Source organism: Gavia stellata, chromosome 3, assembly GCF_030936135.1.
Source record: "Gavia stellata isolate bGavSte3 chromosome 3, bGavSte3.hap2, whole genome shotgun sequence".
NCBI lineage: Eukaryota > Metazoa > Chordata > Aves > Gaviiformes > Gaviidae > Gavia > Gavia stellata.
Window position 1 is genome coordinate 102,332,430 of NC_082596.1, and position 22,022 is coordinate 102,354,451.

Here is a 22,022-nt window from a genome sequence, read left to right on the forward strand (position 1 = left end):
TGTCGACGTCGCCGCGTCGTCGTCGCGTCGTCGACGTCGTCGCGTCGACATTGTCGGGACGTCGCCGCGTCGTCGTCGCGTCGACGCGTCGCAGTCGACATTGCCGCGTCGTCGTCGCGTCGACGTCGCGTCGACGTCGTCGCGTCGACATTGTCGACGTCGCCGCGCTCGTCGTCGCGTCGTCGACGTCGTCGACGTCGCCGCGTAGTCGTCGCCGCGTCGTCGTCCGCGTCGTCGACGTCGCCGCGTCGTCGTCGCCCGCGTCGTCGTCGCGTCGTCGACGTCGTCGCGTCGACGTCGCCGCGTCGTCGTCGCGTCGACGTCGCCGCGTCGTCGACGTCGTCGCGTCGACGTCGCCGCGTCGTCGACGTCGCCGCGTCGTCGGTCGCCGCGGTCGACGTCGCGGTCGTCGACGTCGTCGCGTCGACGACGTCGTCGCGTCGACGTCGCCGCGTCGTCGACGTCGTCGCGTCGACGTCGCCGCGTCGACGTCGCCGCGTCGACGTCGCCGCGTCGTCGTCGCGTCGTCGACGTCGTCGACGTCGCCGCGTCGTCGTCGCGTCGACGTCGTCGACGTCGCGCGTCGTCGCCGCGTCGTCGTCGCGTCGTCGTCGTCGTCGCGTCGACGTCGCCGCGTCGTCGTCGCGTCGTCGTCGCGGCGTCGACGGTCGCCGCGTCGTCGTCGCGTCGCCGCCGTCGTCGCGTCGAAGTCGCCGCGTCGTCGTCGCGGCGTCGACGTCCGCCGCGTCGTCGTCGCCGCGTCGTCGTCCGTCGACGTCGCCGCGTCGTCGTCGCGTCGTCGACGTCGTCGCGTCGACGTCGCCGCGTCGTCGTCGCGTCGTCGACGTCGTCGACGTCGTCGACGTCGCCGCGTCGTCGTCGCGTCGTCGTCGCGTCGTCGACGTCGTCGCGTCGACGTCGTCGACGTCGCCGCGTCGTCGTCGCGTCGTCGACGTCGTCGCGTCGACGTCGTCGACGTCGCCGCGTCGTCGTCCGCGTCGTCGACGTCGCCGCGTCGTCTTCGCGTCGTCGTCGCGTCGTCGAAGTCCGTCGCGTCGACATTGTCGACGTCGTCGCGTCGTCGTCGCGTCGACATGTCGACCGTCGTCGCGTCGACATAGTCGACGTCGTCGCGTCGTCGTCGGCGTCGACATTGTCGACGTCGTTGCGTCGTCGTCGCGTCGTCGACGTCGTCGCGTCGTCGACGTCGTCGCGTCGACATTGTCGACGTCGTCGCGTCGTCGTCGCGTCGTCGACGTCGTCGCGTCGACATTGTCGACGTCGTCGCGTCGTCGCCAGCGTCGACATTGTCGACGTCGTCGCGTCGTCGCCGCGTCGACATTGTCCGACGTCGTCGACGTCGTCGCCGCGTCGACATTGTCGACGTCGTCGCGTCGTCGCCGCGTCGACATTGTCGACGTCGTCGCGTCGTCGCCGCGTCGACATTGTCGACGTCGTCGCGTCGTCGTCGCGTCGTCGACGTCGTCGCGTCGTCGTCGACGTCGCGTCGTCGACGTCGTCGCGTCGTCGTCGTCGTCGTCGCGTCGACGTCGTCGCGTCGTCGTCGTCGTCGTCGCGTCGTCGACGTCGTCGCGTCGTCGACGTCGCGTCGTCGACGTCGTCGCGTCGTCACGTCGTCGACGCGTCGACGCGTCGTCGACGTCGTCGCGTCGTCGACGCGTCGTCGACGTCGTCGCGTCGTCGACGTCGTCGCGTCGTCGCGTCGTCGTCGCGTCGTCGTCGCGTCGTCGACGACGCCGCGTCGTCGTCGCGTCGTCGACGACGTCGCGTCGTCGACGTCGTCGCGTCGTCGACGACGCCGCGTCGTCACGTTGTCACTTCATCGCGTCGTCCACGTCGTCGCGTCGACGACGTCGTGTCGTCGACGTCGTCGCGTCGACGCGTCGTCGACGTCGCGTCGACGTACTTGCGTCGTCGACGTCGTCGCGTCGTGACGTCGTCGGCGTCGTCGCGTCGTCGATGTCGCGACGTCGCGTCGTCCGGCGTCGCTTCGTGACGTCGTCGGCGTCGTCGCGTCGTCGGCGTCGTCGCGTCGACATTGTCGACGTCGTCGCGTCGTCGTCGGCGTCGTCGACGTCGTCGCGTCGACGTCGTCGCGTCGTCGTCGCGTCGTCGACGTCGTCGCGTCGACGTCGTCGCGTCGTCGTCGCGTCGTCGACGTCGTCGCGTCGACATTGTCGACGTCGTCGCGTCGTCGACGTCGTCGCGTCGTCGCGTCGACGTCGTCGACGTCGTCGCGTCGTCGCGTCGACGTCGTCGACGTCGTCGCGTCGTCGTCGCGTCGACGTCGTCGACGTCGTCGCGTCGTCGTCGCGTCGTCGACGTCGTCGACGTCGCCGCGTCGTAGACGTCGTCGCGTCGTCGACGTCGCCGCGTCGACGTCGCCGCGTCGTCGACGTCGTCGTCGTCGCGTCGTCGACGTCGCGTCGTCGACGACGTCGTCGTCGTCGTCGTCGCGTCGTCGACGTCGTCGCGTCGTCGACGTCGCGTCGTCGACGTCGTCGCGTCGACGTCGTCGCGTCGTCGCCGCGACGTCGCCGCGTCGTCGACGTCGCCGCGCTCGACATTGTCGACGTCGCCGCGACGTCGCCGCGGCGTCGACGTCGCCGCGTCGACATTGTCGACGTCGCCGCGTCGTCGCCGCGGCGTCGACGTCGCCGCGTCGACATTGTCGACGTCGCCGCGTCGTCGCCGCGGCGTCGACGTCGCCGCGTCGTCGACATTGTCGACGTCGCCCGCGACGTCGCCCCGCGGCGTCGACATTGTCGACGTCGCCCGCGACGTCGCCCGCGTCGTCGACGTCGTCGCGTCGACATCGTCGACGTCGCCGCGTCGTCGTCGCGTCGTCGACGTCGTCGCGTCGACATCGTCGACGTCGCCGCGTCGTCGTCCGCGTCGTCGACGTCGTCGCGTCGACATCGATCGTCGTCGCCGCGTCGTCGTCGCGTCGACATCGTCGACGTCGCCGCGTCGTCGTCGCGTCGTCGACGTCGTCGCGTCGTCGACGTCGTCGCGTCGACATCCTCGACGTCGCCGCGTCGTCGCCGCGTCGTCGACGTCGTCACGTCGACGTCGTCGACGTCGCCGCGTCGTCGCCCGGCGTTTGTCGACGTCGTCGCGTCGACGTCGTCGACGTCGCCGCGTCGTCGTCGCGTCGTCGACGTCGCCGCGTCCGTCGACGTCGCCGCGTCGACGTCGTCGACGTCGCCGCGTCGTCGTCGCGTCGTCGCGTCGTCGACGTCCGCCGCGTCGACGTCGTCGACGTCGCCGCGTCGTCCGTCGCGTCGTCGACGTCGCCGCGTCGTCGTCGCGTCGTCGACGTCGCCGCGTCGACATTGTCGACGTCGCCGCGTCGTCGTCGCGTCGTCGACGTCGCCGCGTCGACATTGTCGACGTCGCCGCGTCGTCGTCGCGTCGACGACGTCGCCGCGTCGACATTGTCGACGTGTCGTCGACGTCGCCGCGTCGACATTGTCGACGTGTCGTCGACGTCGCCGCGTCGTCGCCGCGTCGTCGACGTCGCCGCGTCGTCGCCGCGTCGTCGACGTCGTCGCATCGACATTGTCGACGTCGCCGCGTCGTCGTCGCGTCGTCGACGTCGTCGCGTCGACATTGTCGACGTCGCCGCGTCGTCGTCGCGTCGACATTGTCGACGTCGCCGCGTCGTCGTCGCGTCGTCGACGTCCGCCGCGTCGACATTGTCGACGTCGCCTGCGTCGTCGCCGCGTCGTCGACGTCGCCGCGTCGTCGACGTCGCCGCGTCGACATCGTCGACGTCGCCGCGTCGTCGACATCGTCGACGTCGCCGCGTCGTCGACGTCGCCGCGTCGACATCGTCGACGTCGCCGCGGTCGTCGTCCGCGTCGTCGACGTCATCGCGTCGTCGACGTCGCCGCCGTCGTCGACGTCGCCGCGTTCGTCGTCGCGTCGTCGATCGTCGCGTCGTCGACGTCGTCGCGTCGTCGCGTCGCCGGTCGTCGGCGTCGTCGACGTCGCCGCGTCCGTCGTCGCCGACGTCGCCGCGTCGTCGCCGCGTCGTCGTCGCGTCGACGTCGTCGACGTCGTCGACGTCGCCGCGTCGTCGTCGGGTCGTCGACGTCGCCCGCGTCGTCGCCGCGTCGTCGACGTCGTCGCGTCGACATTGTCGACGTCGCCGCGTCGTCGTCGCGTCGACATTGTCGACGTCGCCGCGTCGTCGTCGCGGTCGTCGACGTCGTCGCGTCGACATTGTCGACGTCGCCGCGTCGTCGTCGCGTCGACGACGTCGTCGCGTCGACATTGTCGACGTCGCCGCGTCGACGTCGACATTGTCGACGTCGCCGCGTCGTCGCCGCCGCGTCGTCGTCGCGTCGTCGCCGCGTCGACATTGTCGACGTCGCCGCGTCGTCGCCGTCGTCGCCGCGTCGTCGCCGCGTCGACATTGTCGACGTCGCCGCGTCGTCGCCCGCGTCGTCGACGTCGCCGCGTCGGACATTGTCGACGTCGCCGCGACGTCGTCGCGTCGACATTGTCGACGTCGCCCGCGTCGTCGCCGCGGTCGTCGACGTCGCCGCGTCGACATTGTCGACGTCGCCGCGTCGTCGACGTCGTCGCGTCGACATTGTCGACGTCGCCGCGTCGTCGCCGCGTCGTCGACGTCGTCGCGTCGACATTGTCGACGTCGCCGCGTCGTCGCCGCGTCGTCGACGTCGTCGCGTCGACATTGTCGACGTCGCCGCGTCGTCGCCGCGTCGTCGACGTCGCCGCGTCGACATTGTCGACGTCGCGCGTCGTCGCCGCGTCGTCGACGTCGCCGCGTCGTCGTCGCGTCGTCGACTTCGTCGCGTCGACATTGTCGACGTCGCCGCGTCGTCGTCGCGTCGACATTGTCGACGTCGCCGCGTCTTCGTCGCGTCGTCGACGTCGCCGCGCCGACATTGTCGACGTCGCCGCGTCGTCGCCGCGTCGTCGACGTAGCCGCGCCGACATTGTCGACGTCGCCGCGTCGTCGCCGCGTCGTCGACGTCGCCGCGCCGACATTGTCGACGTCGCCGCGTCGTCGCCGCGTCGTCGACGTCGCCGCGTCGACGCCGCGTCGTCGACGTCGCCGCGTCGACATTGTCGACGTCGCCGCGTCGTCGCCGCGTCGTCGACGTCGCCGCGTCGTCGACGTCGCCCGCGTCGACATTGTCGACGTCGCCGCGTCGTCGACGTCGCCGCGTCGTCGTCGCGTCGTCGACGTCCGTCGCGTCGACGTCGTCGACGTCGCCGCGTCGTCGTCGCGTCGTCGACGTCGTCGCGTCGACGTCGTCGACGTCGTCGCGTCGTCGACGTCGCCGCGTCGTCGTCGCGTCGTCGACGTCGCCGCGTCGACATCGTCGACGTCGCCGCGTCGTCGTCGCGTCGTCGTCGTCGCCGCGTCGACATCGTCGACGTCGCCGCGTCGACGTCGCCGCGTCGTCGTCGCGTCGTCGACGTCGCCGCGTCGACATCGTCGACGTCGCCGCGTCGTCGTCGCGGCGTCGTCGTCGCGTCGACATTGTCGACGTCGCCCCGCGGTCGTCTCGCGTCGACATTGTCGACGTCGCCGCGTCGTCGTCGCGTCGTCGACGTCGTCGCGTCGACATTGTCGACGTCCGCCGCGTCGTCGTCGCGTCGACATTGTCGACGTCGCCGCGTCGTCGCCGCGTCGTCGACGTCGTCGCGTCGACATTGTCGACGTCGCCGCGTCGTCGTCCGCGTCGTCGACGTCGCCGCGTCGTCGCCGCGTCTCGTCGACGTCGTCGCGTCGTCGACGTCGCCGCGTCGTCGCCGCGTCGTCGACGTCGTCGCGTCGACATTGTCGACGTCGCCGCGTCGTCGTCGCGTCGTCGACGTCGTCGCGTCGACATTGTCGACGTCGCCGCGTCGTCGTCGCGTCGACGACGTCGTCGCGTCGACATTGTCGACGTCGTCGCGTCGACGACGTCGTCGCGTCGACATTGTCGACGTCGCCGCGTCGACGTCGCCGCGTCGTCGTCGCGTCGACATTGTCGACGCCGCCGCGTCGTCGTCGCCGCGTCGTCGTCGTCGCGTCGACACTTGTCGACGTCGCGGCGTCGTCGCCGCGTCGACATTGTCGACGTCGCCGCGTCGTCGCCGCGTCGTCGACGTCGCCGCGTCGACATTGTCGACGTCGCCGCGTCGTCGCCGCGTCGACATTGTCGACGTCGCCGCGTCGTCGCCGCGTCGTCGACGTCGCCGCGTCGACTTTGTCGACGTCGCCGCGTCGTCGCGCCGCGTCGTCGACGTCGCCGCGTCGACTTTGTCGACGTCGCCGCGTCGTCGCCGCGTCGTCGACGTCGCCGCGTCGTCGTCGCGTCGACATTGTCCGACGTCGCCGCGTCGTCGTCGCGTCGTCGACGTCGTCGCGTCGACATTGTCGACGTCGCCCACGTCCGTCGTCGCGTGACATTGTCGACGTCCGCCGCGTCGTCGACGTCGTCGCGTCGTCGACGTCGTCGCGTCGACATTGTCGACGTCGCCGGCTCGTCGTCGCGTCGACATTGTCGACGTCGCCGCGTCGTCGTCGCCGTCGTCGACGTCGTCGCGTCGACATTGTCGACGTCGCCGCGTCGTCGTCGCGTCGACGACGTTGTCGCGTCGACATTGTCGACGTCGCCGCGTCGACGTCGACATTGTCGACGTCGCCGGCGTCGTCGCCGCCGCTTCGTCGTCGCGTCGTCGCCAGCGTCGACATTGTCGACGTCGCCGCGTCGTCGCCGCGTTGTCGACGCGTCGTCGCCGCGTCGACATTGTCGACGTCGCCGCGTCGTCGCCGCGTCGTCGACGTCGCCGCGTCGACATTGTCGACGTCGCCGCGACGCCGCCGCGTCGTCGCCGCGTCGTCGACGTCGCCGCGTCGACATTGTCGACGCCGCCGCGTCGTCGCCGCGTCGTCGACGTCGCCGCGTCGACATTGTCGACGCCGCCGCGTCGTCGCCGCGTCGACATTGTCGACGCCGCCGCGTCGTCGCCGCGTCGTCGACGCCGCCCGCGTCGACATTGTCGACGCCGCCGCGTCGTCCGCCGCGTCGTCGACGTCGCCGCGTCGACATTTGTCGACGCCGCCGGCGTCGTCGCCGCGTCGTCGACGTCGCCGCGTCGACATTGTCGACGCCGCCGCGTCGTCGCCGCGTCGACATGTCGACGTCGCCGCGTCGTCGCCGCGTCGTCGACGCCGCCCGCGTCGACATTGTCGACGTCGCCGCGGTCGTCGCCCGCGTCGTCGACCGCCGCCGCGTCGACATTGTCGACGTCGCCGCGTCGTCCGCCGCCGCGTCGACGCCGCCGCGTCGACATTGTCGACGTCGCCGCGTCGTCGCCGCCAGCGTCGACGCCGCCGCGTCGACATTGTCGACGTCGCCGCGTCTGTCGACGCCGCGTCGACGCCGCCCGCGTCGACGTCGCCGCGTCGTCGTCGCGTCGACGTCGCCGCGTCGTCGTCGCGTCGTCGACGTCGTCGCGTCGACGTCGCCGCGTCGTCGTCGCGTCGTCGACGGTCGTCGACGTCGTCGACGTCGCCGCGTCGTCGTCGCGTCGTCGTCGCGTCGTCGACGTCGTCGCGTCGACGTCGTCGACGTCGCCGCGTCGTCGTCGCGTCGTCGACGTCGTCGCGTCGACGTCGTCGACGTCGCCGCGTCGTCGTCGCAGTCGTCGACGTCGCCGCGTCGTCTTCGCGTCGTCGTCGCGTCGTCGAAGTCGTCGCGTCGACATTGTCGACGTCGTCGCGTCGTCGTCGCGTCGACATTGTCGACGTCGTCGCGTCGACATAGTCGACGTCGTCGCGTCGTCGTCGCGTCGACATTGTCGACGTCGTTGCGTCGTCGTCGCGTCGTCGACGTCGTCGCGTCGTCGACGTCGTCGCGTCGACATTGTCGACGTCGTCGCGTCGTCGTCGCGTCGTCGACGTCGTCGCGTCGACATTGTCGACGTCGTCGCGTCGTCGCCGCGTCGGACATTGTCGACGTCGTCGCGTCGTCGCCGCGGTCGACATTGTCGACGTCGTCGACGTCGTCGCCGCGTCGACATTGTCGACGTCGTCGCGTCGTCCGCCGCGTCGACATTGTCGACGTCGTCGCGTCGTCGCCGACGCTCGACATTGTCGACGTCGTCGCGTCGTCGTCGCGTCGTCGACGTCGTCGCGTCGTCGACGTCGCGTCGTCGACGTCGTCGCGTCGTCGTCGTCGTCGTCGCGTCGACGTCGTCGCGGTCGTCGTCCGGTCGTCGTCGCGTCGTCGACGTCGTCGCGTCGTCGACGTCGCGTCGTCGACGTCGTCGCGTCGTCACGTCGTCGACGCGTCGGACGCGTCGTCGACGTCGTCGCGTCGTCGACGCGTCGTCGACGTCGTCGCGTCGTCGACGTCGTCGCGTCGTCGCGTCGTCGTCGCGTCGTCGTCGCGTCGTCGACGACGCCGCGTCGTCGTCGCGTCGTCGACGACGTCGCGTCGTCGACGTCGTCGCGTCGTCGACGACGCCGCGTCGTCACGTTGTCACTTCATCGCGTCGTCCACGTCGTCGCGTCGACGACGTCGTGTCGTCGACGTCGTCGCGTCGACGCGTCGTCGACGTCGCGTCGACGTACTTGCGTCGTCGACGTCGTCGCGTCGTGACGTCGTCGGCGTCGTCGCGTCGTCGATGTCGCGACGTCGCGTCGTCGGCGTCGCTTCGTGACGTCGTCGGCGTCGTCGCGTCGTCGGCGTCGTCGCGTCGACATTGTCGACGTCGTCCGCGTCGTCGTCGCGATCGTCGACGTCGTCGCGTCGACGTCGTCGCGTCGTCGTCGCGTCGTCGACGTCGTCGCGTCGACGTCGTCGCGTCGTCGTCGCGTCGTCGACGTCGTCGCGTCGACGTCGTCGCGTCGTCGTCGCGTCGTCGACGTCGTCGCGTCGACATTGTCGACGTCGTCGCGTCGGTCGACGTCGTCGCGTCGTCGCGTCGACGTCGTCGACGTCGTCGCGTCGTCGCGTCGACGTCGTCGACGTCGTCGCGTCGTCGCGTCGACGTCGTCGACGTCGTCGCGTCGTCGTCGCGTCGTCGACGTCGTCGACGTCGCCGCGTCGTAGACGTCGTCGCGTCGTCGACGTCGCCGCGTCGACGTCCGCCGCGTCGTCGACGTCGTCGTCGTCGCGTCGTCGACGTCGCGTCGTCGACGACGTCGTCGTCGTCGTCGTCGCGTCGTCGACGTCGTCGCGTCGTCGACGTCGCGTCGTCGACGTCGCCGCGTCGTCGACGTCGTCGCGTCGTCGACGTCGCGTCGTCGACGTCGCCGCGTCGACGTCGTCGCGTCGTCGCCGCGACGTCGCCGCGTCGTCGACGTCGCCGCGTCGACATTGTCGACGTCGCCGCGACGTCGCCGCGGCGTCGACGTCGCCGCGTCGACATTGTCGACGTCGCCGCGTCGTCGCCGCGGCGTCGACGTCGCCGCGTCGACATTGTCGACGTCGCCGCGTCGTCGCCGCGGCGTCGACGTCGCCGGTCGTCGACTTGTCGACGTCGCCGCGGCGTCGACATTGTCGACGTCGCCGCGACGTCGCCGCGTCGTCGACGTCGTCGCGTCGACATCGTCGACGTCGCCGCGTCGTCGTCGCGTCGTCGACGTCGTCGCGTCCGACATCGTCGACGTCGCCGCGTCGTCGTCGCGTCGTCGACGTCGTCGCGTCGACATCGTCGTCGTCGCCGCGTCGTCGTCGCGTCGACATCGTCGACGTCGCCGCGTCGTCGTCGCGTCGTCGACGTCGTCGCGTCGTCGACGTCGTCGCGTCGACATCCTCGACGTCGCCGCGTCGTCGCCGCGTCGTCGACGTCGTCGCGTCGACATCGTCGACGTCGCCGCGTCGTCGCCGCGTCGTCGACGTCGTCGCGTCGACGTCGTCGACGTCGCCGGGCGACGTCGTCGTCGCGTCGTCGACGTCGCCGCGTCCGTCGACGTCGCCGCGTCGTCGACGTCGCCGCGTCGACGTCGTCGACGTCGCCGCGTCGTCGTCGCGTCGTCGCGTCGACGTCGTCGACGTCGCCCGCGTCGTCGTCGCGTCGTCGCGTCGTCGACGTCGCCGCGTCGACGTCGTCGACGTCGCCGCGTCGTCGTCGCGTCGTCGACGTCGCCGCGTCGTCGTCGCGTCGTCGACGTCGCCGCGTCGACATTGTCGACGTCGCCGCGTCGTCGTCGCGTCGTCGACGTCGCCGCGTCGACATTGTCGACAGTCGCCGCGTCGTCGTCGCGTCGTCGACGTCGCCGCGTCGACATTGTCGACGTGTCGTCGACGTCGCCAGCGTCGACATTGTCGACGTGTCGTCGACGTCGCCGCGTCGTCGGCCAGCGTCGTCGACGTCGCCGCGTCGTCGCCGCGTCGTCGACGTCGTCGCATCGACATTGTCGACGTCGCCGCGTCGTCGTCGCGTCGTCGACGTCGTGCGTCGACATTGTCGACGTCGCCGGCGTCGTCGTCGCGTCGACATTGTCGACGTTGCCCGTCGTCGTCGTCGCGTCGTCGACGGTCGGCCGCGTCGACATTGTCGACGTCGCCTGCGTCGTCGCCGCGTCGTCGACGTCGCCGCGTCGACATCGTCGACGTCGCCGCGTCGTCGACATCGTCGACGTCGCCGCGTCGTCGACGTCGCCGCGTCGGACATCGTCGACGTCGCCGCGTCGTCGTCGCGTCGTCGACGTCATCGCGTCGTCGACGTCGCCGCCGTCGTCGACGTCGCCGCGTCGTCGTCGCGTCGTCGACGTCGCGTCGTCGACGTCGTCGCGTCGTCGACGTCGCCGCGTCGTCGTCGCGTCGTCGAACGTCGCGTCGTCGACGTCGTCGCGTCGTCGACGTCGCCGCGTCGTCGTCGCGTCGTCGACGTCGCCGCGTCGTCGTCGCGTCGTCGACGTCGTCGCGTCGACGTCGTCGACGTCGCCGCGTCGTCGTCGCGGTCCGTCGACGGTCGCCGCGTCGTCTTCGCGTCGTCGTCGCGTCGTCGAAGTCGTCGCGTCGACATTGTCGACGTCGTCGCGTCGTCGTCGCGTCGACATTGTCGACGTCGTCGCGTCGACATAGTCGACGTCGTCGCGTCGTCGTCGCGTCGACATTGTCGACGTCGTTGCGTCGTCGTCGCGTCGTCGACGTCGTCGCGTCGTCGACGTCGTCGCGTCGACATTGTCGACGTCGTCGCGTCGTCGTCGCGTCGTCGACGGTCGTCGCGTCGACATTGTCGACGTCGTCGCAGTCGTCGCCGCGTCGACATTGTCGACGTCGTCGCGTCGTCGCCGCGTCGACATTGTCGACGTCGTCGACGTCGTCGCCGCGTCGACATTGTCGACGTCGTCCGCGTCGTCGCCGCGTCGACATTGTCGACGTCGTCGCGTCGTCGTCGCGTCGTCGACGTCGTCGCGTCGTCGACGTCGCGTCGTCGACGTCGTCGCGTCGTCGTCGTCGTCGTCGCGTCGACGTCGTCGCGTCGTCGTCGTCGTCGTCGCGTCGTCGACGTCGTCGCGTCGTCGACGTCGCGTCGTCGACGTCGTCGCGTCGTCACGTCGTCGACGCGTCGACGCGTCGTCGGACGTCGTCGCGTCGTCGACGCGGTCGTCGACGTCGTCGCGTCGTCGACGTCGTCGCGTCGTCGCGTCGTCGTCGCGTCGTCGTCGCGTCGTCGACGACGCCGCGTCGTCGTCGCGTCGTCGACGACGTCGCGTCGTCGACGTCGTCGCGTCGTCGACGACGCCGCGTCGTCACGTTGTCACTTCATCGCGTCGTCCACGTCGTCGCGTCGACGACGTCGTGTCGTCGACGTCGTCGCGTCGACGCGTCGTCGACGTCGCGTCGACGTACTTGCGTCGTCGACGTCGTCGCGTCGTGACGTCGTCGGCGTCGTCGCGTCGTCCGATGTCGCGACGTCGCGTCGTCGGCGTCGCTTCGTGACGTCGTCGGCGTCGTCGCGTCGTCGGCGTCGTCGCGTCGACATTGTCGACGTCGTCGCGTCGTCGTCGCGTCGTCGACGTCGTCGCGTCGACGTCCGTCGCGTCGTCGTCGCGTCTCGACGTCGTCGCGTCGACGTCGTCGCGTCGTCGTCCGCGTCGTCGACGTCGTCGCGTCGACGTCGTCGCGTCGTCGTCGCGTCGTCGACGTCGTCGCGTCGACATTGTCGACGTCGTCGCCGTCGTCCGACGTCGTCGCGTCGTCGCGTCGACGTCGTCGACGGTCGTCGCGTCGTCGCGTCGACGTCGTCGACGTCGTCGCGTCGTCGCGTCGACGTCGTCGACGTCGTCGCGTCGTCGTCGCGTCGTCGACGGTCGTCGACGTCGCCAGCGTCGTAGACGTCGTCGCTGTCGTCGACGTCGCCGCGTCGACGTCGCCGCGTCGTCGACGTCGTCGTCGTCGCGTCGTCGACGTCGCGTCGTCGACGACGTCGTCGTCGTCGTCGCGTCGTCGACGTCGTCGCGTCGTCGACGTCGCGTCGTCGACGTCGCCCGCGTCGTCGACGTCGTCGCGTCGTCGACGTCGCGTCGTCGACGTCGCCGCGTCGACGTCGTCGCGTCGTCGCCGCGACGTCGCCGCCGTCGTCGACGTCGCCGCGTCGACATTGTCGACGTCGCCGCGACGTCGCCGCGGCGTCGACGTCGCCGCGTCGACATCGTCGACGTCGCCGCGTCGTCGCCGCGGCGTCGACGTCGCCGCGTCGACATCGTCGACGTCGCCGCGTCGTCGCCGCGGCGTCGACGGTCCGCCGCGTCGTCGACATTGTCGACGTCGCCGCGGCGTCGACATTGTCGACGTCGCCGCGACGTCGCCGGGCGTCGTCGACGGGTCGTCGCGTCGACATCGTCGACGTCGCCGCGTCGTCGCCGCGGCGTCGACGTCGCCGCGTCGTCGACATTGTCGACGTCGCCGCGGCGTCGACATTGTCGACGTCGCCGCGACGTCGCCGCGTCGTCGACGTCGTCGCGTCGACATCGTCGACGTCGCCGCGTCGTCGTCGCGTCGTCGACGTCGTCGCGTCGACATCGTCGACGTCGCCGCGTCGTCGTCGCGTCGTCGACGTCGTCGCGTCGACATCGTCGTCGTCGCCCGCGTCGTCGTCGCGTCGACATCGTCGACGGTCGCCGCGTCGTCGTCGCGTCGTCGACGTCGTCGCGTCGTCGACGTCGTCGCGTCGACATCCTCGACGTCGCCGCGTCGTCGCCGCGTCGTCGACGTCGTCGCGTCGACATCGTCGACGTCGCCGCGTCGTCGCCGCGTCGTCGACGTCGTCGCGTCGACGTCGTCGACGTCGCCGCGTCGTCGTCGCGTCGTCGACGTCGCCGCGTCGTCGACGTCGCCGCGTCGTCGACGTCGCCGCGTCGTCGACGTCGCCGCGTCGACGTCGTCGACGTCGCCGCGTCGTCGTCGCGTCGTCGCGTCGTCGACGTCGCCGCGTCGACGTCGTCGACGTCGCCGCGTCGTCGTCGCGTCGTCGACGTCGCCGCGTCGTCGTCGCGTCGTCGACGTCGCCGCGTCGACATTGTCGACGTCGCCGCGTCGTCGTCGCGTCGTCGACGTCGCCGCGTCGACATTGTCGACGTCGCCGCGTCGTCGTCGCGTCGTCGACGTCGCCGCGTCGACATTGTCGACGTGTCGTCGACGTCGCCGCGTCGACATTGTCGACGTGTCGTCGACGTCGCCGCGTCGACATTGTCGACGTGTCGTCGACGTCGCCGCGTCGTCGCCGCGTCGTCGACGTCGCCGCGTCGTCGCCGCGTCGTCGACGTCGTCGCATCGACATTGTCGACGTCGCCGCGTCGTCGTCGCGTCGTCGACGTCGTCGCGTCGACATTGTCGACGTCGCCGCGTCGTCGTCGCGTCGACATTGTCGACGTTTGCCCGCGTCGTCGTCGCGTCGTCGACGTCGCCGCGTCGACATCGTCGACGTCGCCGCGTCGTCGCCGCGTCGTCGACGTCGCCGCGTCGACATCGTCGACGTCGCCGCGTCGTCGACATCGTCGACGTCGCCGCGTCGTCGACGTCGCCGCGTCGACATCGTCGACGTCGCCGCGTCGTCGTCGCGTCGTCGACGTCATCGCGTCGTCGACGTCGCCGCCGTCGTCGACGTCGCCGCGTCGTCGTCGCGTCGTCGACGTCGCGTCGTCGACGTCGTCGCGTCGTCGACGTCGCCGCGTCGTCGTCGCGTCGTCGACGTCGCGTCGTCGACGTCGTCGCGTCGTCGACGTCGTCGCGTCGTCGACGTCGCCGCGTCGTCGTCGCGTCGTCGACGTCGCCGCGTCGTCGTCGCCGACGTCGCCGCGTCGTCGCCGCGTCGTCGTCGCGTCGACGTCGTCGACGTCGTCGACGTCGTCGCGTCGTCGTCGGGTCGTCGACGTCGCCGCGTCGTCGCCGCGTCGTCGACGTCGTCGCGTCGACATTGTCGACGTCGCCGCGTCGTCGACGTCGTCGCGTCGACATTGTCGACGTCGCCGCGTCGTCGCCGCGTCGTCGACGTCGTCGCGTCGACATTGTCGACGTCGCCGCGTCGTCGTCGCGTCGTCGACGTCGTCGCGTCGACATTGTCGACGTCGCCGCGTCGTCGTCGCGTCGACGACGTCGTCGCGTCGACATTGTCGACGTCGCCGCGTCGACGTCGACATTGTCGACGTCGCCGCGTCGTCGCCGCCGCGTCGTCGTCGCGTCGTCGCCGCGTCGACATTGTCGACGTCGCCGCGTCGTCGCCGGCGTCGTCGCCGCGTCGTCGCCGCGTCGACATTGTCGACGTCGCCGCGTCGTCGCCGCGTCGTCGACGCGTCGTCGCCGCGTCGACATTGTCGACGTCGCCGCGTCGTCGCCGCGTCGTCGACGTCGCCGCGTCGACATTGTCGACGTCGCCGCGACGTCGTCGCGTCGACATTGTCGACGTCGCCGCGTCGTCGCCGCGTCGTCGACGTCGCCGCGTCGACATTGTCGACGTCGCCGCGACGTCGTCGCGTCGACATTGTCGACGTCGCCGCGTCGTCGCCGCGTCGTCGACGTCGCCGCGTCGACATTGTCGACGTCGCCGCGTCGTCGACGTCGTCGCGTCGACATTGTCGACGTCGCCGCGTCGTCGCCGCGTCGTCGACGTCGTCGCGTCGACATTGTCGACGTCGCCGCGTCGTCGCCGCGTCGTCGACGTCGTCGCGTCGACATTGTCGACGTCGCCGCGTCGTCGCCGCGTCGTCGACGTCGCCGCGTCGACATTGTCGACGTCGCCGCGTCGTCGCCGCGTCGTCGACGTCGCCGCGTCGTCGTCGCGTCGTCGACTTCGTCGCGTCGACATTGTCGACGTCGCCGCGTCGTCGTCGCGTCGACATTGTCGACGTCGCCGCGTCTTCGTCGCGTCGTCGACGTCGCCGCGCCGACATTGTCGACGTCGCCGCGTCGTCGCCGCGTCGTCGACGTAGCCGCGCCGACATTGTCGACGTCGCCGCGTCGTCGCCGCGTCGTCGACGTCGCCGCGCCGACATTGTCGACGTCGCCGCGTCGACGCCGCGTCGTCGACGTCGCCGCGTCGACGCCGCGTCGTCGACGTCGCCGCGTCGACATTGTCGACGTCGCCGCGTCGTCGCCGCGTCGTCGACGTCGCCGCGTCGTCGACGTCGCCGCGTCGACATTGTCGACGTCGCCGCGTCGTCGACGTCGCCGCGTCGTCGTCGCGTCGTCGACGTCGTCGCGTCGACGTCGTCGACGTCGCCGCGTCGTCGTCGCGTCGTCGACGTCGTCGCGTCGACGTCGTCGACGTCGCCGCGTCGTCGTCGCGTCGTCGACGTCGTCGCGTCGACGTCGTCGACGTCGTCGCGTCGTCGACGTCGCCGCGTCGTCGTCGCGTCGTCGACGTCGCCGCGTCGACATCGTCGACGTCGCCGCGTCGTCGTCGCGTCGTCGTCGTCGCCGCGTCGACATCGTCGACGTCGCCGCGTCGACGTCGCCGCGTCGTCGTCGCGTCGTCGACGTCGCCGCGTCGACATCGTCGACGTCGCCGCGTCGTCGTCGCCGCGTCGTCGTCGCGTCGACATTGTCGACGTCGCCGCGTCGTCGTCGCGTCGACATTGTCGACGTCGCCGCGTCGTCGTCGCGTCGTCGACGTCGTCGCGTCGACATTGTCGACGTCGCCGCGTCGTCGTCGCGTCGACATTGTCGACGTCGCCGCGTCGTCGCCGCGTCGTCGACGTCGTCGCGTCGACATTGTCGACGTCGCCGCGTCGTCGTCGCGTCGTCGACGTCGTCGCGTCGTCGCCGCGTCGTCGACGTCGTCGCGTCGTCGACGTCGCCGCGTCGTCGCCGCGTCGTCGACGTCGTCGCGTCGACATTGTCGACGTCGCCGCGTCGTCGTCGCGTCGTCGACGTCGTCGCGTCGACATTGTCGACGTCGCCGCGTCGTCGTCGCGTCGACGACGTCGTCGCGTCGACATTGTCGACGTCGTCGCGTCGACGACGTCGTCGCGTCGACATTGTCGACGTCGCCGCGTCGACGTCGCCGCGTCGTCGTCGCGTCGACATTGTCGACGCCGCCGCGTCGTCGTCGCCGCGTCGTCGTCGTCGCGTCGACATTGTCGACGTCGCGGCGTCGTCGCCGCGTCGACATTGTCGACGTCGCCGCGTCGTCGCCGCGTCGTCGACGTCGCCGCGTCGACATTGTCGACGTCGCCGCGTCGTCGCCGTCGCCGCGTCGACATTGTCGACGTCGCCGCGTCGTCGCCGCGTCGACATTGTCGACGTCGCCGCGTCGTCGCCGCGTCGACATTGTCGACGTCGCCGCGTCGTCGCCGCGTCGTCGACGTCGCCGCGTCGACATTGTCGACGTCGCCGCGTCGTCGCCGCGTCGTCGACGTCGCCGCGTCGACTTTGTCGACGTCGCCGCGTCGTCGCCGCGTCGTCGACGTCGCCGCGTCGTCGTCGCGTCGACATTGTCGACGTCGCCGCGTCGTCGTCGCGTCGTCGACGTCGTCGCGTCGACATTGTCGACGTCGCCACGTCGTCGTCGCGTCGACATTGTCGACGTCGCCGCGTCGTCGACGTCGTCGCGTCGTCGACGTCGTCGCGTCGTCGACGTCGCCGCGTCGTCGACGTCGTCGCGTCGACATTGTCGACGTCGCCGCGTCGTCGTCGCGTCGACATTGTCGACGTCGCCGCGTCGTCGTCGCGTCGTCGACGTCGTCGCGTCGACATTGTCGACGTCGCCGCGTCGTCGTCGCGTCGACGACGTTGTCGCGTCGACATTGTCGACGTCGCCGCGTCGACGTCGACATTGTCGACGTCGCCGCGTCGTCGCCGCCGCTTCGTCGACGCGTCGTCGCCGCGTCGACATTGTCGACGTCGCCGCGTCGTCGCCGCGTCGTCGACGCGTCGTCGCCGCGTCGACATTGTCGACGTCGCCGCGTCGTCGCCGCGTCGTCGACGTCGCCGCGTCGACATTGTCGACGTCGCCGCGACGCCGCCGCGTCGTCGCCGCGTCGTCGACGCCGCCGCGTCGACATTGTCGACGCCGCCGCGTCGTCGCCGCGTCGTCGACGCCGCCGCGTCGACATTGTCGACGCCGCCGCGTCGTCGCCGCGTCGACATTGTCGACGCCGCCGCGTCGTCGCCGCGTCGTCGACGTCGCCGCGTCGACATTGTCGACGCCGCCGCGTCGTCGCCGCGTCGTCGACGTCGCCGCGTCGACATTGTCGACGCCGCCGCGTCGTCGCCGCGTCGTCGACGCCGCCGCGTCGACATTGTCGACGCCGCCGCGTCGACGCCGCCGCGTCGACGCCGCCGCGTCGACATTGTCGACGTCGCCGCGTCGTCGCCGCCGCGTCGACGCCGCCGCGTCGACATTGTCGACGTCGCCGCGTCGTCGACGCCGCGTCGACGCCGCCGCGTCGACATTGTCGACGTCGCCGCGTCGTCGACGCCGCGTCGACGCCGCCGCGTCGACATTGTCGACGTCGCCGCGTCGTCGACGCCGCCGCGTCGACATTGTCGACGTCGCCGCGTCGTCGACGCCGCGTCGACGCCGCCGCGTCGACATTGTCGACGTCGCCGCGTCGTCGACGCCGCGTCGACGTCGCCGCGTCGACATTGTCGACGTCGCCGTGTCGTCGCCGCGTCGTCGACGTCGCCGCGTCGACATTGTCGACGTCGCCGCGTCGTCGACGTCGCCGCGTCGACATTGTCGACGTCGCCGCGTCGTCGCCGCGTCGTCGACGTCGCCGCGTCGACATTGTCGACGTCGCCGCGTCGTCGCCGCGTCGTCGACGTCGCCGCGTCGACATTGTCGACGTCGCCGCGTCGTCGCCGCCGTCGCGTCGACATTGTCGACGTCGCCGCGTCGTCGCCGCGTCGTCGCCACGTCGCCGCGTCGTCGCCGCGTCGTCGCCGCGTCGTCGACGTCGCCGCGTCGACATTGTCGACGTCGCCGCGTCGTCGCCGCGTCGACATTGTCGACGTCGCCGCGTCGTCGCCGCGTCGTCGCCGCGTCGTCGCCGCGTCGACATTGTCGACGTCGCCGCGTCGTCGCCGCGTCGTCGCCGCGTCGTCGCCGCGTCGACATTGTCGACGTCGCCGCGTCGTCGCCGCGTCGTCGACGTCGCCGCGTCGACATTGTCGACGTCGCCGCGTCGTCGCCGCGTCGTCGACGTCGCCGCGTCGACATTGTCGACGTCGCCGCGTCGTCGCCGCGTCGTCGACGTCGCCGCGTCGTCGCCGCGTCGTCGACGTCGCCGCGTCGACATTGTCGACGTCGTCGCGTCGTCGCCGCGTCGTCGACGTCGCCGCGTCGACGTCGCCGCGTCGTCGTCGCGTCGTCGACGTCGTCGACGTCGCCGCGTCGTCGTCGCGTCGTCGTCGCGTCGTCGACGTCGTCGACGTCGCCGCGTCGTCGTCGCGTCGTCGTCGCGTCGTCGACGTCGTCGCGTCGCCGCGTCGACGTCGCCGCGTCGTCGTCGCCGCGTCGTCGTCGTCGACGTCGTCGCGTCGTCTTCGCGTCGTCGTCGTCGTCGCGTCGTGTTCGCGTCGTCGACGTCGTCGACGTCGTCGCGTCGTCGCCGCGTCGTCGCGTCGACGTCGTCGACGTCGTCGCGTCGTCGCCGCGTCGTCGCGTCGACGTCGTCGACGTCGTCGCGTCGTCGCCGCGTCGTCGACGTCGTCGCGTCGTCGCGGCGTCGCCGCGTCGTCGCCGCGTCGTCGCGTCGTCGCCGCGTCGTCGCGTCGACGTCGTCGCGTCGTCGCGTCGTCGTGTCGACGTCGTCGACGTCGTCGCGTCGTCGTCGCGTCGTCGCGTCGACGTCGTCGACGTCGTCGCGTCGTCGTCGCGTCGTCGACGTCGTCGCGTCGACATTGTCGACGTCGTCGCGTCGTCGTCGCGTCGACATTGTCGACGTCGTCGCGTCGTCGTCGCGTCGTCGACGTCGTCGCGTCGACATTGTCGACGTCGTCGCGTCGTCGTCGCGTCGACATAGTCGACGTCGTCGCGTCGTCGTCGCGTCGACATAGTCGACGTCGTCGCGTCGTCGTCGCGTCGACATAGTCGACGTCGTCGCGTCGTCGTCGCGTCGTCGACGTCGCCGCGTCGCCGCGTCGCCGCGTCGACATTGTCGCCGCGTCGCCGCGTCGCCGCGTCGCCGCGTCGACATTGTCGCCGCGTCGCCGCGTCGACATTGTCGCCGTCGTCGCCGCGTCGCCGCGTCGACATTGTCGCCGTCGTCGCCGCGTCGACATTGTCGCCGTCGTCGCCGCGTCGACATTGTCGCCGTCGTCGCCGCGTCGACATGGTCGCCGTCGTCGCCGCGTCGACATGGTCGCCGTCGTCGCCGCGTCGACATGGTCGACGTCGTCGCGTCGTCGCCGCGTCGACATGGTCGACGTCGTCGCGTCGTCGCCGCGTCGACATGGTCGACGTCGTCGCGTCGTCGCCGCGTCGACATGGTCGACGTCGTCGCGTCGTCGCCGCGTCGACATGGTCGACGTCGTCGCGTCGTCGTCGCGTCGACATGGTCGACGTCGTCGCGTCGACATGGTCGACGTCGTCGCGTCGTCGTCGCGTCGACATGGTCGACGTCGTCGCGTCGACATTGTCGACGTCGTCGCGACGTCGCCGCGTCGACGTCGTCGCGTCGTCGACGTCGTCGCATCGTCGCCGCGTCGACGTCGTCGCGTCGTCGTCGCGTCGACATTGTCGCCGTCGTCGCGTCGTCGTCGCCGTCGTCGCGTCGACATTGTCGCCGTCGTCGCGTCGTCGTCGCCGTCGTCGCGTCGACATTGTCGCCGTCGTCGCGTCGACATTGTCGACGTCGACATTGTCGACGTCGTCGCGTCGTCGTCGCGTCGTCGTCGCGTCGTCGACGTCGTCGCGTCGACATTGTCGACGTCGTCGCGTCGTCGTCGCGTCGTCGTCGCGTCGTCGACGTCGTCGCGTCGACATTGTCGACGTCGTCGCGTCGTCGTCGCGTCGTCGTCGCGTCGTCGACGTCGTCGCGTCGACATTGTCGACGTCGTCGCGTCGTCGTCGCGTCGTCGTCGCGTCGTCGACGTCGTCGCGTCGACATTGTCGACGTCGTCGCGTCGTCGTCGCGTCGTCGTCGCGTCGTCGTCGCGTCGTCGTCGCGTCGTCGACGTCGTCGCGTCGACATTGTCGTCGTCGTCGCGTCGTCGTCGCGTCGTCGACGTCGTCGCGTCGACATTGTCGACGTCGTCGCGTCGTCGTCGCGTCGACGTCGTCGCGTCGACATTGTCGACGTCGTCGCGTCGTCGTCGCGTCGACGTCGTCGCGTCGACATTGTCGACGTCGTCGCGTCGTCGTCGCGTCGACGTCGTCGCGTCGACATTGTCGACGTCGTCGCGTCGTCGTCGCGTCGACATTGTCGACGTCGTCGCGTCGTCGTCGCGTCGACATTGTCGACGTCGTCGCGTCGACATTGTCGACGTCGTCGCGTCGTCGTCGCGTCGACATTGTCGACGTCGTCGCGTCGTCGTCGCGTCGACATTGTCGACGTCGTCGCGTCGACATTGTCGACGTCGTCGCGTCGTCGTCGCGTCGACATTGTCGACGTCGTCGCGTCGTCATTGTCGACGTCGTCGCGTCGTCGTCGCGTCGACATTGTCGACGTCGTCGCGTCGACATTGTCGACGTCGTCGCGTCGTCGCCGCGTCGTCGACGTCGTCGCGTCGACATTGTCGACGTCGTCGCGTCGTCGTCGCGTCGACGTCGTCGCGTCGTCGACGTCGTCGCGTCGACGTCGTCGCGTCGTCGACGTCGTCGCGTCGACGTCGTCGCGTCGTCGACGTCGTCGCGTCGTCGTCGCGTCGTCGTCGTCGTCGTCGCGTCGTCGACGTCGTCGACGTCGTCGTCGCGTCGTCGTCGTCGTCGTCGCGTCGTCGACGTCGTCGACGTCGTCGTCGCGTCGTCGTCGTCGACGTCGTCGACGCGTCGTCGTCGTCGACGTCGTCGACGCGTCGTCGTCGTCGTCGCGTCGTCGTCGACGTCGTCGACGTCGTCGCGTCGTCGTCGCGTCGTCGACGTCGTCGCGTCGTCGTCGCGTCGTCGACGTCGTCGCGTCGTCGTCGCGTCGTCGACGTCGTCGCGTCGTCGTCGCGTCGACATTGTCGCCGTCGTCGCGTCGTCGTCGCCGTCGTCGCGTCGACATTGTCGACGTCGTCGTCGCGTCGTCATTGTCGACGTCGTCGTCGCGTCGTCATTGTCGACGTCGTCGTCGCGTCGACATTGTCGACGTCGTCGCGTCGACATTGTCGACGTCGTCGCGTCGACATTGTCGACGTCGTCGCGTCGACATTGTCGACGTCGTCGCGTCGTCGACATCACGTGGTCGCGTCGTTGCATCGTCGCGTCGTCAACGTGGTCGCGTCGTCGACATTGCGTCGTCAACGTCGCGTCGTCGTCGCGTCGTCGCGTCATGACGTCGTCGACGTCGCGTCGACGTCGCGTCGTCGTCGCGTCGTCGCGTCGTCGCGTCGTCGCGTCGTCGCGTCGTCGCGTCGTCGCGTCGTCTTCGGCGT